This window comes from Oncorhynchus masou, chromosome 32, assembly GCF_036934945.1.
Source record: "Oncorhynchus masou masou isolate Uvic2021 chromosome 32, UVic_Omas_1.1, whole genome shotgun sequence".
In the NCBI taxonomy this organism is placed as follows: Eukaryota; Metazoa; Chordata; class Actinopteri; order Salmoniformes; family Salmonidae; genus Oncorhynchus; species Oncorhynchus masou.
In genome coordinates this window covers 34,369,832-34,386,113 of record NC_088243.1, presented here as the reverse complement: position 1 = coordinate 34,386,113, position 16,282 = coordinate 34,369,832, and the positions used below count along the sequence as shown (strand labels likewise).

The following is a 16,282-nucleotide window of genomic DNA, read 5'->3' as shown; positions in this document are numbered from 1 at the left end:
TTTTACTGAATTAAGAATTTCAAATGCCATGGTATATCCCATTGTCTTACGTACGTTAACGTGTCAATTCCACCTGCACTGATCGGTTGAGGGACGAGCGTCGCGGAGGAGTGACACCATCTGACGTGAGATTGTGTAGCAATGTCACATAGATCACTTAATTTAGACAAAGCCTTTTCATTGTTAAAATACACCTATGATTTTTCTTTCTTCAAAAATGAATAGCAGCCCCCATCCCTAAATTACAAGCAAGTATCCACATTAGGGCTGCATTAGTTGATTAACATTTGCGTAATGAATTACAGTACATGACCAAAAGTATGTAGACACCTGCTCGTCAAACACCTGCTCGTCTCCATCCAAAATCAAGGGCATTAATGTGGAGTTGTTCCCCCCTTTGCTGCTGTAACAGCCTCCGCTCTTCTGGGAAGGCTTTCCACTAGATGTTGGAACATTGCTGAAGGGACTTGCTTCCATTCAGCCACAAGAGCATTAGTGAGTCCTGGCACTGACGTTGGGCGATTAGGCCTGGCTTGCAGTCGGCATTCCAATTCATCCCAAGGGTGTTTGGTGGGGTTGAGGTCAGGGCTCTGTGCAGGCCAGTCAAGTTCTTCCACACCGATCTCAACAAACCATTTCTATATGGACATCGCTTTGTGCACGGGACCCTCCCCAAACTGTTGCCACAAAGTTGGAAGCACAGAATCGTCTAGAATGTCATTGTACGATGTAGCGTTAAGATTTCACTTCAATGGATCAAAGGGGCCTCGCCTGAACCATGAAGAACCCATTTCACGAAGCTCCCGACGAACAGTTATTGTGCTGACGTTGCTTCCAGGCGCAGTTTGGAACTCAGTACTGAGTGTTGCAACCAAGGACAGACGACTTTTACGAGCTACAGGCTTCAGCACTTGTTGGTCCCGTTCTGTGAGCTTGTGTGGCCTACCACTTCGCGGCTGAGTTGTTGTTGGAAAGGTGGTATCCTATGACGGTGCCACGTTGAAAGTCACTGAGCTCTTCAGTAAGGCCATTCTCCTGCCAATCTTCGTCTATGGTGATTGCATGGCTCAACTGTATACACCTGTCAGCAACGGGTGTGGCTGAAATAATCTAATCCACTAATTTGAAGGGGTGTCCACATACTTCTGATTATATAGTGTATTTTGGGAATTACTGTGAAAATCTTGGGATACATCACAAAAACAATTAATTGGGAATTAAATTGATTTCATGTTTTCCTTTCAAAACGACGGTATAGGCTAAATAGGCTTATGTCTTGATGTCTCAGTCTAGCTAGGCCTATTTCTCGCGCCTTGAAGGGGAAAAAACGAGAGGACCAAATAACTGATTCACAATAGGAGAAAATCAAGTTGACCAATGAAAAACAGAAGTTATACATTGGCATTGACCCAATGCAATATGCACTGTTGAAAGTAAGGTCATTCCTTTGCATTCAAGCCATGTTCTCAGCTGCCTGCCACCATATTAAAGAGTAATTGATTCATTTGATTAATTGGTGCTGTAGTGTTTAGGCAACACGCTGGTACGGAAGGGAGGAATGGTGGGGACTGCAAAGACCTTTGGGGTGACTAAAGTATATGCAGAGAGGTAGGCTATGCTGTCTTAGACATAGTGCAGCCTGGGTTATTGAAGACTCCACAGAACAGTGTAGTCTGGAGGGTTGTGCAGAATAATTTCACAAGGCTTATAACACCACAAAGAGAGAGAAAGAGGGAGAATAAGAATGAAGAAGGAGTGAATGAGAACATCACCAAATAGAGGAATTGCACACCGTCATGTGTTTGAAGGAGTGAATCGTTCAATTTCTTTGCCTCATCTAGAGTTTAATAGATACTTGCCGACTCGTGATGCACTACACCTGTCCCATAACAGCTAGTGATGTACAGTGCCTTGCGAAAGTATTCGGCCCCCTTGAACTTTGCGACCTTTTGCCACATTTCAGGCTTCAAACATAAAGATATAAAACTGTATTTTTTTGTGAAGAATCAACAACAAGTGGGACACAATCATGAAGTGGAACGACATTTATTGGATATTTCTAACTTTTTTAACAAATCAAAAACTGAAAAATTGGGCGTGCAAAATTATTCAGCCCCCTTAAGTTAATACTTTGTAGCGCCACCTTTTGCTGTGATTACAGCTGTAAGTCGCTTGGGGTATGTCTCTATCAGTTTTGCACATCGAGAGACTGAAATTTTTTCCCATTCCTCCTTGCAAAACAGCTCGAGCTCAGTGAGTATGGATGGAGAGCATTTGTGAACAGCAGTTTTCAGTTCTTTCCACAGATTCTCGATTGGATTCAGGTCTGGACTTTGACTTGGCCATTCTAACACCTGGATATGTTTATTTTTGAACCATTCCATTGTAGATTTTGCTTTATGTTTTGGATCATTGTCTTGTTGGAAGACAAATCTCCGTCCCAGTCTCAAGTCTTTTGCAGACTCCATCAGGTTTTCTTCCAGAATGGTCATGTATTTGGCTCCATCCATCTTCCCATCAATTTTAACCATCTTCCCTGTCCCTGCTGAAGAAAAGCAGGCCCAAACCATGATGCTGCCACCACCATGTTTGACAGTGGGGATGGTGTGTTCAAGGTGATGAGCTGTGTTGCTTTTACGCCAAACATAACGTTTTGCATTGTTGCCAAAAAAGTTCAATTTTGGTTTCATCTGACCAGAGCACCTTCTTCCACAATTTTGGCGTGTCTCCCAGGTGGCTTGTGGCAAACTTTAAACAACACTTTTTATGGATATCTTTAAGAAATGGCTTTCTTCTTGCCACTCTTCCATAAAGGCCAGATTTGTGCAATATACGACTGATTGTTGTCCTATGGACAGAGTCTCCCACCTCAGCTGTAGATCTCTGCAGTTCATCCAGAGTGATCATGGGCCTCTTGGCTGCATCTCTGATCAGTCTTCTCCTTGTATGAGCTGAAAGTTTAGAGGGACGGCCAGGTCTTGGTAGATTTGCAGTGGTCTGATACTCCTTCCATTTCAATATTATCGCTTGCACAGTGCTCCTTGGGATGTTTAAAGCTTGGGAAATCTTTTTGTATCCAAATCTGGCTTTAAACTTCTTCACAACAGTATCTCGGACCTGCCTGGTGTGTTCCTTGTTCTTCATGATGCTCTCTGCGCTTTTAACGGACCTCTGAGACTATCACAGTGCAGGTGCATTTATACGGAGACTTGATTATACACAGGTGGATTGTATTTATCATCATTAGTCATTTAGGTCAACATTGGATCATTCAGAGCTCTTCACTGAACTTCTGGAGAGAGTTTGCTGCACTGAAAGTAAAGGGGCTGAATAATTTTGCACGCCCAATTTTTCAGTTTTTGATTTGTTAAAAAAGTTAGAAATATCCAATAAATGTCGTTCCACTTCATGATTGTGTCCCACTTGTTGTTGATTCTTCACAAAAAAATACAGTTTTATATCTTTATGTTTGAAGCCTGAAATGTGGCAAAAGGTCGCAAAGTTCAAGGGGGCCGAATACTTTCGCAAGGCACTGTAGGTTTACTACAGTGCGGCTGGGATAAAAATATTAAGGAAAGCAAAAAAAAAACAATAACTGGCTTCAGCGGCTCAACTACTGCGCTTCTGGCCAACAGGTGTAATAGTGTTCATCAGTGAACACCCCGTGAGGTGACGCCAAAGGCACATTCCCATATTGGGGATGTAAATAAATAAAAATAGGCTACACCTTTCTTATCTAATCATGATTCCCTGCCCATGCATCCCTCCTACTCTCTTTACACACACAGTAACATGTTCACACATCTTATTACACACAAATCTACAGTGCAACATTTACTTGGTAATTGAAAGCTCTCAATAGATTGTGTGAAAGGTAAAACAAGTGATTCATACATACAAGGCAAGCACATCAGGCAAAAGTGGACCACAGGGCCAAACGGGAGAAGTGGTGCCATGTAACACTAGCAGAACTGCTAGCAGATGGCGCTAAATGCAATTTATTCCTCCAGATTACAGAACAAATTATTTCTATAGGTTTTTTTTGTTTTCACTTGCAAACAGAAATGGAGGCACACACAAGAAAAGTATCTTTGTCTCACCGAAGCAAATACATTAAACACATAATACTAGTGAGTGAAACTCCCAACATGGTAGCCATGTAGAATAGCCAGGCTACATTGAGGGAGGGTTTTGAATGGGGCCAAACACAAGCATTGAAAACTTGAGACAGACACTGCTCACAGATGCTTTATAACAATAGGATTAAGGAATGATTCAACCTATTAGTTGCCCGAGTTGTTCAACTACAACCTCTATAGGCCATTCAAAAAATGTTTAACACAACACGGTCAGAAAGCTATGATGAGTTGTACATACATTCTTCAAAACATGGCCAAATTTGCACAGAATTGGGTTTGTCCAGTTTAAGTCCTAATGATTTCTACAGTGTGTGAAAATAGTAGGCCTACATTTCTTATAGTCAATCCTGCCAATGTTATTTGTACCTGGGTTTCTAAACTTGTAATGCAAGGCAGCATAGCCAGAGTTGTTTATCCCTACCCAAGTTGTTTATCCCTACCCAAGTTGTTTATCCCTACCCAAGTTGTTTATCCCTACCCAAGTTGTTTATCCCTACCCAAGTTGTTTATCCCTACCCAAGTTGTTTATCCCTACCCAAGTTGTTTATCCCTACCCAAGTTGTTTATCCCTACCCAAGTTGTTTATCCCTACCCAAGTTGTTTATCCCTACCCAAGTTGTTTATCCCTACCCTAGTTGTTTATCCCAAGTTGTTTATCCCTACCCAAGTTGTTTATCCCTACCCAAGTTGTTTATCCCTACCCAAGTTGTTTATCCCTACCCAAGTTGTTTTTCACTACCCAAGTTGTTTATCCCTACCCAAGTTGTTTATCCCTACCCAAGTTGTTTTTCAGTCAAGTATTGTAGCACAAACTGCACACTATGTGGGGCAACAGAACTGCCATATAATTTAGGCTAGGTTTACTTACCCTATCATCATCATCATCATGCTCTGGGAATAAATCACATTCTCAAATGGCTGAACCAACTTCAAATTCACTCAAATGTTTGCAAAACATCTCAAACGGACATCAATCTATGGTTTAGGCCCGACTTCTCAGTGCACAAATTAGGCTCGATTTTTGAGGATTTTAAAAGAACATACCCTATTATCCCATAAGAACACACAGAAAAAAAGGCATTATGGAAACTTCGATACAAGTGGCAAGTAGAGAAGCAATAACCAGAAAACGTACTCACGGGTGGGGGGGGGGTGTGCTGGGAGTGACAGAGAACATACTCTTGCTTTCAACAAATGTGTGAGACAGGATATGTCTACAATGACTGACAGTGAATGTGTAGACATGCCTAGCATGTAATTCAATGCTAGCAAAGTTGTAAATAAAACACAATACCAATAAAAACTGAACAAGGGCTCGTTTGATTGATGCATTGGTAGGCCATATCGATATCAGTCAACTCTGAATGGGTTATTGTTGCTCATGTATTTGTTCAGTGCCATGATGGGTGCAAAAAAACCTCTGTGGCAACAAGGCCTACAGTCTAGTAAAAACACTGATTAAAACGTTATGGTCATGGAATAGGCTATTTGGTGCAGCATCATAGCACTCAAGACACAGTTTGCCACTCTCTGTAGGCCGGTATATCATTCCCTCCCCGGGCTAGAATAAGACTGGGCTAGGGAGAGATCGTGTGTCAAATGTCAAGATGACATTCAGACTGCAATCTTGGTACACACTCATTTTCAAAGACATGAGCAACACAGAGTTGACTGATATCAACCTATAAATGAAGGCCATTAATCAAATGAGACCCACTAACGGAGAGTAAACACTGCGTTTTCTTATGGGTCTTTCTATAAAGAAATGGGACCAACGTGTGACACTGGGATGAACATTTCAAAATGTTCTGAAATTAAAATAAGAATTTATGCAATTCCAAATGAATACATAGAGGAATAAAAGTTAATATATGCAAATGTATCCTTACATTCAGCTATACAACAACATAGGACTATACATCCTATAAGCAGGGCTCAAACAGATATTGGCAAGTCAAATTCAAGGACTTTCAGGAACTATTTCAAGTGATTAATTGTAATTTTCAAGGACCTCAACCTTATACAATTGTATAATTTATATAATTGTACATACAGTGCAGTCGGAAAGTATTCAGACCCCTTGACTTCTTCCACATTTTGTTACGTTACAGCCATATTCTAAAATGTATACAAATATTTTCCCCCTCAATCTACACACAATCCCTCATGACAAAGCAAAAACAGGTTTTTAGAAACTTTAGCAAATGTATTAAAAATAAACTGAAATATCACATTTACATACAGTTGAAGTCGGAAGTTTACTTCCACTTCCACAAATTTCTTGTTAACAAACTATCGTTTTGGCAAGTCGGTTAGGTGATCTACTTTGTGCATGACAAGTCATTTTTCCAACAATTGTTTACAGACAGATTATTTCACTGTATCACAATTCCAGTGGGTCAGAAGTTTACATACACTAAGTAGACTGTGCCTTTAAACAGCTTTGAAAATTCCAGCTTTAGATGCTTCTGATAGGCTAATTGACATCATTTGAGTGAATTGGAGGTGTACCTGTGGATGTATTTCAAAGCCTACCTTCAACCTCAGTGCCTCTTTGCTTGACATTATATGGAAAATCAAAAGAAATCAGCCAAGACACCAGAAAAAAAAAAACTTTGTAGACCTCCACAAGTCTGGTTCATCCTTAGGAGCAATTTCCAAATGACTGAATATACCACGTTCATCTGTACAAACAATAGTAGACAAGTATAAACACCATGGGACCACGCAGCCGTCACACTGCTCAGGAAGGAGACGCATTCCGTCTCCTAGAGGTGAACGTACTTTGGTGTGAAAAGTGCAAATAAATCCCAGAACATCAGCAAAGGACATAGTGAAGATGCTGGAAGAAACTGGAACAAAAGTATCTATATCCACAGTAAAACGAGTCCTATATCGACATAACCTGAAAGGCCGCTCAGCAAAGAAGCCACTGCTCCAAAACTGACATAAAAAAGCCAGACTACAGTTTGCAAATACACATGGAGACAAAGATTGTAGTTTTTTGGAGAAATGCCCTCTGGTCTGATGAAACAAAAATAGAACTGTTTGGCCATAATGACCATCATTATGTTTAGAGGAAAAAGGGGGAGGCTTGCAAGCCGAAGAACATCATCCAAAACGTGACGCACGGGTTGGCAGCATCATGTTGTGGGGGTGCTTTGCTACAGGAGGGACTGGTGCACTTCACAAAAAATATGTCATCATGAGGTAGGAAAATGTGGATATATTGAAGCAACATCTCAAGACATCAGTGAGGAAGTTAAAGCCTGGTCGCAAATGGGTCTTCCAAATGGGTCTTCCAAATGGACCAGAGAATCTCTTTAATCATGGTCTGAAAGTCTTTATGTGCCTTTTGGCAAACTCCAGAGCTCTGTCAGAGTGACCATCTGGTTCTTGATCACCTCTCTGACCAATGCCCTTCTCCCCTGATTGTGCAGTTTAGCTGGGTGGCTAGCTCTCAGAAAAGTCTTGGTGGTTTCAAACTTCTTCCATTTAAGAATGATGGAGACCACTGTGTTCTTGGGGACCTTCAATGCTGCAAACATTTTTTGATACCCTTCCCCAGACCTGTGCCTCGACACAATCCTGTCTTGGAGCTCTACGGACAATTCCTTCGACTTAAAGGCTTGGTTTCTGCTCTGACATGCACTGTCAACTGTGGGACCTTATATAGACAGGTCTGTGCCTTTCCAAATCATGTCCAATCAATTGAATTTACCACAGGTGGACTCCAATCAAGTTGTAGAAACATCAAGGATGATCAATGGAAACAGGATGCCCCGGAGCTCAATTTCGAGACACATAGCAAAGGGTCTGAATACTTACGTAAATAAGGCAGATTTTTTTTATTTTATACATTTGCAAACATTTCTAAAACCCTGTTTTCACTTTGTCATGTGTTATTGTTTGTAGAATACTGAGGATTTTTTAAATCCATTTTAGAATAAGGCTGTAATGTAAACAAAATGTGGAAAAAGGTCAAGGGGTCTGAATACTTTCTGAAGGCACTGTACAGGACCTAATATAGAACTCCCTGCTCCACAAAAGCATGCAAAAAGTGAAGAGAAAAAGTAGGCCATTACCACTAAGAATAATGCATGTTTTAGGCCTTTCCAATGCATTGATACTCAAATTATTATTAGATAGTAAAATATGTGAGAATATTGTGAGCATCACCTGACTAAATAAATTGGACGCATACACAGCGATTTTTCTGTTGCATTAATCTCACTATTTGAATCTCACCTTCGCTGTTCTTAAAATGAGTAAGTGGCCAAAAACTAGTTTTTTTTTTTTTTTTTTAAATGGAAGGTTTTGTATGGAAAGCCAAGTTTAAACCAACAGATGTTGTCATCCTCATAATGCCCCCAACAGTAGCTGCAAATTCAAGTTGGCTACTTCAAGCCCCTTGTATTGTTTAAAATTGTAGGTGGACCATGGAAAACAAAATGTATTTGTCATGTTATTTCATTACCAGATAATACTGTTAATAAGGCCACTTGGCTATGTAATTTGTGGTCATTATATCTAGAATAATTAATAGGAAGAGTGTTGGGTGTTGCGCAATAATCTATCCTACACAATTGTGCTCAGAAGGCTGTCAAATCAGAGGTACAAAAACATGAACACATTACCTTGATGCGTTCTCTGTTAAATCTAACGAGACCCTGCTGGAAATCATGCAGACAACAGATGATCAACATCAATTCGCTAGGGATATTAGATCCAACGTGGATCCAGGAACACCGGTGTAACGAATGAGACATTCCTTTTTTGCATCGCATGCTCTATCACAACAGCTGCTCATCATTGGACTATCAATCGAAAGATTCCTTCCTGGATCAGATGATGATGTGTGAAAATATCACAGCGTAACTATTCAGCTGGACACTAAATGCGCATCCATCAAATATTATGCAAAATTATTGAAGAACCACATTAAAAGTTATCAAGGTAAGGTGACACTTTCAGTTAGACACATTTGATTTTGCATTCACATTTATTGTTTTGGATTTCTGTGCCCATGAAAACTGTTTTCACCCAGTAACATAAGGACACACTAAATGTTACATAGTTACACTGCATTTCTGAGATCTCTATACAAAAAGATAATAAAAATAACTGTCCCAACCGCTAGATCCAGGATTCTTACAGGGTTGAAGTTCAATGTCTAACTTAATCGATTAATGCTAATGCTTAATATATGAGATAACGACAACTTACACTGCCATAAACGCAAGGACAGAGAAGCAATGTTTTAAGTCACGATTTTGGACCAATTTCTCGAGACACCAAACATGATAAAGACCTTTAGGCAGAGCAGACACATAGCGTCAAACGCACACGTGGTCATTATATTATTATATATCACATTCCGATGCACTGGAACTAACTTTAAAAACATAACTGAGCCGACACTTTCTGGAAACGTTTACATTCAGACAAGGCAGATAGTCAAGCGAGAGGTATTGGGACACAGCATGAAGGTTTTGCGGCGGTCATGTGAGGTCTACGGGGGTATGGATGGGATTTTTTTGTTGTTGCCATTTGCTGCCATTCAAATTAGCCCAGGTTATCTTGTTCAATCTCATTCGTTCTCTTAAACTAAATATCATGAATGTTTTCTCATGAAGTAGTAATGTGGTTTGAAACATAATTTGGCTGATATCGTTATCAACAAACTGCATACCTCATAGACAAGAGGAGGGGGTAGAGAGGATAAGGGTGCTTAATGAGGTCTGTGGGGATAGAGTCCAGCTGGGCTCCCCTGAACCCCAACCTCCTTCCCTTGACAGAGAGGCACGTACCACCCGCTCACAAGCACAGACAAAGATTAAAAAGACAAACACACACGCCGTAGCCCTCGCTAAGTAGGGCTGTCTCCAAGCAACAGGCCTGTAATAGTGTTTTGACTGCAGTGCCAGTGTGTGACGAGAGCCCCCCCCCCCCCCCTAAACATGATGTACTACTCTGTGTGGTGAAAGGTCAGTCTGCTTTTAGTGAGTACATGCCTTATGCTAGCAGTAATCACTGTTTGGTTCCTGTATATTTAGAACTGGTTAAGAAGGAGCAGTGGGATGGAGTATAGACTACTACAGCATATTGTATGTTATTAAAGCTCCACTCAGACCTCTTATTGAGGTTTCATGTTCAAGAATTGAGATGCATTACAGTAGCTATACCAGATATAATAGGACATAGAAGACGCTTAATAATCACCTCACTCTACACTCTATTTAGCCGCAATTGGTAAGCAGTGAATTTCATACTCGCTTCAAGGGTGTGTGTGTGTGTGTGTGTGTGTGTGTGTGTGTGTGTGTGTGTATACGTGCCAGAGAACAAATGTATCATTCATTTGATAAGAGTGAACTAACACTGGCTAAATCATGAATGATAACTTTCATTGTGACATGAGAAGTGGCTGATCAAGGAGCGACTAAAGCTCAAACTGTAACAATAGGTTACATTTCACTTTCAGTCAAATCATCCAGTTTCAATGTTCTCGATATCTTTCCAATCAAATGTCAAACATGCATGTACAATCTTCTCTATTTTCTTTCTCCATGAAAGGAAATATAACTTGAATTGCAATTCAACTTTAACTGACTGTGGTAAATCAATTTCATATATTCAATGCCAACAAAGCATTTCCTGGCTGCACCTGCAGTATAGAACAGTATCAGCAGCATTCCCTGGCTGCACCTGCAGTATAGAACAGTATCAGCAGCATTCCCTGGCTGCACCTGCAGTATAGCACAGTATCAGCAGCATTCCCTGGCTGCACCTGCTGTATAGAACAGTATCAGCAGCATTCCCTGGCTGCACCTGCTGTATAGAACAGTATCAGCAGCATTCCCTGGCTGCACCTGCAGTATAGAACAGTATCAGCAGCATTCCCTGGCTGCACCTGCAGTATAGAACAGTATCAGCAGCATTCCCTGGCTGCACCTTCCAGTATAGCACAGTATCAGCAGCATTCACTGGCTGCACCTGCAGTATAGAACAGTATCAGCAGCATTCCCTGGCTGCACCTGCAGTATAGCACAGTATCAGCAGCATTCCCTGGCTGCACCTGCAGTATAGAACAGTATCAGCAGCATTCCCTGGCTGCACCTGCAGTATAGCACAGTATCAGCAGCATTCCCTGGCTGCACCTGCAGTATAGCACAGTATCAGCAGCATTCCCTGGCTGCACCTGCAGTATAGCACAGTATCAGCAGCATTCCCTGGCTGCACCTTCCAGTATAGCACAGTATCAGCAGCATTCCCTGGCTGCACCTGCAGTATAGAACAGTATCAGCAGCATTCCCTGGCTGCACCTGCAGTATAGAACAGTATCAGCAGCATTCCCTGGCTGCACCTGCAGTATAGAACAGTATCAGCAGCATTCCCTGGCTGCACCTGCTGTATAGCACAGTATCAGCAGCATTCCCTGGCTGCACCTTCCAGTATAGCACAGTATCAGCAGCATTCCCTGGCTGCACCTGCAGTATAGCACAGTATCAGCAGCATTCCCTGGCTGCACCTTCCAGTATAGCACAGTATCAGCAGCATTCCCTGGCTGCACCTGCAGCATTCCCTGGTATAGAACAGTATCAGCAGCATTCCCTGGCTGCACCTGCAGTATAGAACAGTATCAGCAGCATTCCCTGGCTGCACCTGCAGTATAGAACAGTATCAGCAGCATTCCCTGGCTGCACCTGCAGTATAGCACAGTATCAGCAGCATTTCCTGGCTGCACCTTCCAGTTTAGCACAGTATCAGCAGCATTCCATAGTGATTCTAGTCACAGTGGCATTAGCTGGTGTTTTCCAGAAGCACATGGAGTAGCCAGCCAAGCTCCCCCTGTTTCTTTTGCCGAACAAGCTCTACTTTCGTGGCCTCTGGTACATTCTAATGCTAGATTGTATTTTCAACCTGCAACTACCAGGAAATACAGTGTTAGTTTCATCAGCGGTTGTACAATGAGATATAAAACACAGGAAAACATTTATTCTGAATCCACAGGGCCTTTAAAGAATCCTGTAAGAGTCTGACTTCCACAGGCGTCAAGCTTCTTCTCAAGAGGCATTTTCTCAGCTATCAAAAATACAGGTATGATGGAAGAATTACGCAGGTGTTATCACAGGCTTTGCTACACAGAAAGTAGCAGTTGACTACTCAATTGTCAACATTGATTAAAATCAGCAGACCTACAGTAATTGCTATTTCTTTTCTCATATTTTGGACCTGAATGAGGCTCTCTCCACTAGCCTACCTATTGTTCCTGCAGTGAGGACTGTTTTCAAAATTATCTGCAGATAAATCGCAAAAAAACCTAACAGTTCCAAAAGAACAGCTCTCTTATCGATTTCATTTGGTAGTCTACTGACGAGTCACTCAATTGAATTGACTTCATATCGAAAATACAAAAAAAAAACATTTAATTACCCCCTTTTCTCCCCAATTTCGTGGTATCCAAATTGGTAGTTACAGTCTTGTGCCTCTCCCGAGTCCATACATGCGAAGGTCAAGAGCCTTGCGTCCCCCGAAACACAACCCAGCCAAGCCGCACTGCTTCTTGACACAATGCCCGCTTAACCTGGAAGCCAGCCCGCACCAATGTGTCAGCGACCGCCCGCCACAGGAGTCACTAGTACACGATGAGACAAGAACATCCTTGCCGACCAAACCTTCCCCAATCCCGGATGGCGCTGGGCTAATTGTGCGCCACCCCATGGGTTCTCCCGGTCGCGGCTGGCTGCGACAGAGCCTGAACTCGAACCAGGATCTCTAATGGCACAGCGAACACTGCGATGCAGTGCTTTAGACCACTGCGCCACTTGGGAGGCCCACAAACAGATCTTTAGTTGACGTGTCTCGATGTGATATCATGGATATATAACTAAGTTGTATGATTTATGACTGGCAAAAGAAATATGAGATTGACTTTAGCCAGTCAGGTCGACACATTTTATAAACTAGTCAAGCTGACTGTTCCCCATGCAAAGCACAGTAAATAGCCGATGTGCACCATTCCGTGGCTGCATATGAAACACACCAGGGTCCAACGTAAACTGGCCCCCAAAAAATCTACTGGCCGAACATAATTACTGGCCTGGACATGGTGAAGTTGTTAAATGCATTGGAGTCATGCAGGGCCTATACGTTGTCATGCTTTCTCTTTATATTCAGCTATTAATAGGCTACATTTGGTTATTATCATACGTATTAAAAAGCTGTGTAATATAATTTAGCAACGCAAGTCATTACTCTATTATTTAAATTAATTGCATACATTTTTGTTTCTAAAGTACGTAATTAAGAAGATTAAAAAATAGGACGCACCCATTTTAAGACAAACTTTTCAAAAAGAGATGACATGGTTTAGCCAATACCAATGCTAGGCGGTTTTTTTGTAGCTTTCCTTTTTGCAGACTATCAACCGTAACCAGCATATTGCTAGTATGTTCACTATTGAAGGTTTACTTTGGTAAAGAACTTTCCCTAAAATAGATAAGCTCAGAGAGTAGATATATACGGGCACTTCTTTTTGCTCTAGATAGCTCCTGTGTGCTGCTCGAGAAGTTGTCTCGCGGGAGCGTGGAGGTGCATGAAAGAACAGCCAATCATATGCTCAAATACAAATAGAGTGACAATTACGAGTGTAGTCGTCAATGGTTTTCAATGGTAGACTGCGACAGAGCTGGTAAAAGTTGGAATGGAATGCAAAAATGTACTGAAAAGTTACTGTCCTTATGTGACTGAAGAGATCCACTGGCCCGAAATGTTTTTACTGGCCCCGGTAGGCCATAATCAATGTCGGACCCTGCACTCCAAACAAAATAAACCAATGTGCCAGATTTCGACTCATCGTTAACACATTATATGGGACGTGCAAATTCACGCTCTCTCCCTCCGTGTAGGAATTCGACTGCAACCACAGCGCACACCACACCCCCAGGTACCGAGAGGCGGGACAGACAACAGACTGTCAAACCAGCAGTGTTACTACTTGATCCCTATATGACTACACAAAGACAAAACCAACAACTAGACCTACTAGCTACCACTACCATGCACACCACAGTGATACTTGGCTGAGATATTTGTGTGTGTGATACAGTAACCATCTTATTGTCTGGATGGAATACACCTAGTAGTGTGAAGCAGGGGTACTGGGGATAATATGCTGGGATATTAGGGATAATACACTGTCCATTAATCACCCATCAAGAAACCAATGGAGGGTACTGCCACCCTCATTGGATGTAGCCTATAGACAGCCTGCTTGAGGCAATACCAAAGTAGACTGACAAGTGTTCCTCAGACATTACACTGGCACAGGCGGCATATACACGCCAATCTGATGAAAACCCTCTCCAGACAAATCCACCTGAGGTTAACTTTGCATTATGGTGTGCACAAATATGAAGTGTAGTACGATCATCTGAACCGTACACGATAACGCTATAAAAAGGTGCATTTTGTACCATCAAAGTTGGTTGTGCTTGAGGGCTTTCTCAATACAATAAAGGCTGCATTCTACCTTAAAATCAGGAAAAAACAGATGTTGGGCCAATATTAAACACTATGAAAAAAAGAAATAAAGCTCGCAGACTGCATATGCTGCTTCCAAGTGTTGCAGCTGCAACGTATTCTGTACTGTGGTGCAGGTTAAACAAAAGTACTTGGGAGCAGCATATACCATAGCCATGAACGGTTAATTATGCATTTAATAAGTCTATTATGAAGCAGACTAACTTGAGACTTGAGCCAAACAATTGCTGAACTAATATTGTGCAGCAGCACACCAATTGAGAAGAGACCCATAATGAAGAGACCCATAATGAAGAGACCCCAGAACCCAAGGTTCTTCTCTAATTGCTGTAATAAAATTACCCTGCTTATCTTTTGGCCTGAGTAGAGTCAAGTTCTTCCAACCTGGTGAGACTCTAAACAAACTGACCCACACTCCTATGCAACGTAGAGGCCGAACTACTGTAGCCTAGGTAAAACATTGCTGCTGTGCTCTCGAGTTAAAAAGTCATACTATTTCAAGGGTTGAAAGATTTTTAGGCCACCGTTAACCCACATGGCTCAATAACGGCTTAGTAAGTACAGGATCTGACAGCAGCTCATGAATGTAATCTAGCCTACATCAAAACAACATGTTAGAACATCCTCTATGTCACAGCCAGCCGAGACAGGGAGACCTGAAGGCCGGTGCACATTTGGCCTTGCGCCATCTAGGTTCTTCAGTTGCAAGGTGTTTCCTCCGACACATTGCGGGTTAAGCGAACAGTGTTAAGAGGAGGACCCATGTCTCGAACGGCACCTCTTCCAAGCCCATTGGTGAGTTGCAGCGATGACACGAGGTCATAACTTCCAATTAGTTATCACGACAATGGGCAAAATAAATACATGACTAATAAATGCAGCAAATATCTTACCCAAAGATATTGTGAACAAACATGTAACTTCCTGCCAACACACCAGGCTTTGAAAAAAAAAAAATAAACAATTCCCTCCGAAGTGCTTACATTTCCGAGATGCATACATATCTACTTCTGGATGTTTACTGTGAGGAAGCTGAAGTTGAGCCTTGTGGGAAGGCAAAGCAGCAAAGTGTAAAGGTCTGTTTAAAAATCAACCAGATTTGATTGACAACCCCGGACCAACTCATTGGAATGCCCCCGCCCTATGACCCAACTAGCTATTCAGTTCTGTAAAAATATTTCAAGGATAAATACACAACCCAGAGGACGAGAGGTCAATGGAGTACTAAAGGTCAAGAGGAGTAAAAGTCAATAGAGTAATAACGATCAATGGAAATAGTGTTTTTTCTGTAATAGGGGAGTAATGATCAATTGGTCAGAGACATGGGAGGAATTTCAGTCCGGGACTCATAGCTACATGGCAAATTCTCATTGGTTCAAATTGTTGAAACATTGAGCCGGAAATAGGATACATGTTATTTGGCCATTGGCCCAGTTTTATTGCAAGGATTTCTAATTGGACAACCACAGGCTAGTGCCGGGTTATAAAACTACATCCTCTCCTTTTCTTCTGTGGAGAGAATCACTGAGGACATGGGAGAATGAACGTCGACCTCTCAGCATAACATCCATGATTTGTCCACTTTGAATAAACCTATTTTT

The 16,282-nt window shown here is 41.8% G+C and overlaps 1 protein-coding gene across 3 annotated transcripts in view; it reads right to left on the bottom strand.

Annotated features, from left to right (window-relative positions):
* Positions 1–16,282, bottom strand: part of LOC135526001 (SR-related and CTD-associated factor 8-like) — a 40,929-nt gene that overhangs the window by 12,646 nt on the left and 12,001 nt on the right. The window lies entirely within an intron of this gene.